Source organism: Lathyrus oleraceus, chromosome 4 (assembly GCF_024323335.1).
Source record: "Lathyrus oleraceus cultivar Zhongwan6 chromosome 4, CAAS_Psat_ZW6_1.0, whole genome shotgun sequence".
Lineage (NCBI taxonomy): Eukaryota > Viridiplantae > Streptophyta > Magnoliopsida > Fabales > Fabaceae > Lathyrus > Lathyrus oleraceus.
Window position 1 is genome coordinate 306,014,548 of NC_066582.1, and position 2,606 is coordinate 306,017,153.

The 2,606-nt window shown below is 38.3% G+C and overlaps 1 non-coding gene across 1 annotated transcript; it reads right to left on the reverse strand.

The window, feature by feature from the left end:
• Nucleotides 1-2,049: 2,049 nt before the first annotated feature.
• On the reverse strand, nucleotides 2,050-2,156 carry LOC127077015 (small nucleolar RNA R71). Its single transcript, XR_007787004.1, has one exon. It is a non-coding gene; the product is annotated as a small nucleolar RNA R71 (small nucleolar RNA).
• Nucleotides 2,157-2,606: the final 450 nt, after the last annotated feature.

Below are 2,606 nucleotides of genomic sequence, written 5' to 3' on the forward strand. Positions count from 1 at the left end.
GAATGAATGAGAGTGGAGAATGATCACACTGAATTACACCGTGTTTTTGACTCGGATTTCACATGTTTATTAGGATTTTATTATCATTTTGTTTGTATTATGCTCTCTTTTATCTTGTTTTCAGATAATTAGCACTTTCGGACTCTTTTGGAAGAAACGAAGCAAAAATACCTAAAATTAGGGTTTTTCGGCGAAATTACACACATGGAGGCCGCTATAGGAGAAGCCATGAGTAATCAGCTCTCAACTAGGAGGTAACCACCACATTCCCATGATCTTCCCCATTTACACACATGGCGGGCACCATGAAGGGATGGCGGGCGCCACCTTTGGAAATCACGTTCCCACTAAGGAGAAGTTGGAGGGCACCATGGTCTTTGCAAGCTGCTGAAATCTTCTATAAATAGTTTGTTCCATTTCATTTTCAAATCATCCAACTTAGTTTACAACACTAAGCCTATATTTATCATTTGTAAAAGCGATAATCCGTCACATCGGGGTGTTATCGCACCTTAATGATTTTGAGTTGGGTCACTTCGAGTTGTTGTCGTCTTTAGCTTCAGGAGCCGGAGGTTTATTTTCCTTGTACTAGAATCAAAGTCTCCGTTTGGAGCAGGTTCTTATTTATCGCTTTTATTTATTTATTTTTCATTGCTTTACTTTATTTATTTTCCGCACTCGCTTTACTTTATTTATTTTCCGCATTTTACTCGCTCTTTACGCCTCACATTCTAAAATAAACTTTTCATCATGAACAATACCGTTGTGTTTGTTTGTGTTACCATGTATGGCTAAATCTTTTAAAGGTTAGAATGTAAGGATCGCGGTTAAAGTAATGTTTCACATATTGAATTTGTAGAAATACTTTAAAGGTTGTTTTGATTTTTAACTTGAGTTTTCTAAAACAAACTTGGTTAGTTTTAATTATTCAAGAAGTGTGAAAGCACCCTGGCTTAGTTAATTAGGAATTTTTATCACTTTAAGGAAAAACTATTTTCGGACGCGTTGATAGATCTTAAATCAGGAAACTCCTCGGGTAAAACTTTCCAAATCAAAATCACTTTTCAACTAAGTTTATGAGTCTTATTTCTTAAAAACAAGTTTACTACTTTAGCGTTCTGCGCACCTTTTATAAGTGACAATAAAAGGCCTTAATTTAAGGGTAAACTCGGTTCTGAATACGCGAAAGCGACAGTTCCTGTTAAATGGATTCTTTTCAAGAGTAGAAAATATTGCCTCATAAGTAGTTCTATTTAGACAATCGAAACATCGCTTAACTGACGTGAAATACATTCAATCTGTCTTTACCTGCATTTATTATTTACCGTTGTTTTGCAAACCCAATATCTCTTTTATACCGCCTTAGATAAACATTGTAACGATAGTAATCGATAGATTGACGATTTGGTCTCTGTGGGATCGATATTCTTTTATATTACTTTGACGTGATTCGTGCACTTGCGAATTCACACGATCAAGTTTTTGGCGCCGTTGCCGGGGACCAACTTCGTCAAATTTCGTACCCTGTTGTTACACCGTTTAGACTAAGGCATTATTAGTCGGTAAATGTGAAGAACCCGTAGTACCAGAAATTTAGTAGATCCTTTAGCGGAACCCGAACGTTATACTCATACACACCTCTTACTCATCCGAATTAAGAAAGCTATGGCCGAGAATCGCGACCGGAGACCTCTTAAGGAATTTTCCCAACCCTCTGATGAGGAACCTAGTTCGAGTATAGTAAACCCCCTTATTCCTGCTAACAATTTTGAACTAAAACCGTCTTTGTTGCAATTAGTGCAATAGAACCAATACGCGAGTCTCGCTACTGAGAACCCGAATCAACATTTAAAAGTTTTTATCCAACTAGCCAACACCTTTAAATCTAATGGCGCTTCACCCGATGCGATCCGTTTAAGATTATTTCCTTTCTCCCTCAGGGATAGAGCACGTTCATGGTTAGATTCACTTCCAGCTAATTCAATAACTACCTAGGAAGACCTTAGAAGAGTATTCCTTGCTAGATATTTCCCCCCTAGTAAGACTGTTGTTCTTCGAAACCAAATAACTATATTTTCTCAAAATCAAGGAGAATCACTTTTCGAAGCTTGGGAGAGATATAAAGAGCTATTAAGAGTTTGTCCACACCATGGCCTAGAACAATGGTTGATCGTTCATACCTTCTACAATGGACTCCATTATAACACCAAGATGAGCGTCAACCCTGTGCAAGTGGCACGCTGATGAACAAACCTTATCCAGAAGCTTGTGACCTAATTGAGGATATGGCCCAAAACCATTACCAAAGGGGAACTGAACGAGCATCAATAGAGAAAAAGGAGACCCAAGGTGGACTACATGAGGTAAGCTTTCTAGACATGATGTAGGCGAAAATGGACATTTTATCCCTTATGATCGAACATATGTCTACAAACACTCACACCGCAACAGTAGTCCACATAGAGTGCGAACTCTATGGATCTAAAAGACACGAATCAGCGGAGTGTAACCTTTTGAACGACCTGAACACCAACCAAGTGAATTACGCCCAAGGTAACCCATTTTCAAACACTTACAACCCTGGATGGAAGAATCATCCAAATTTC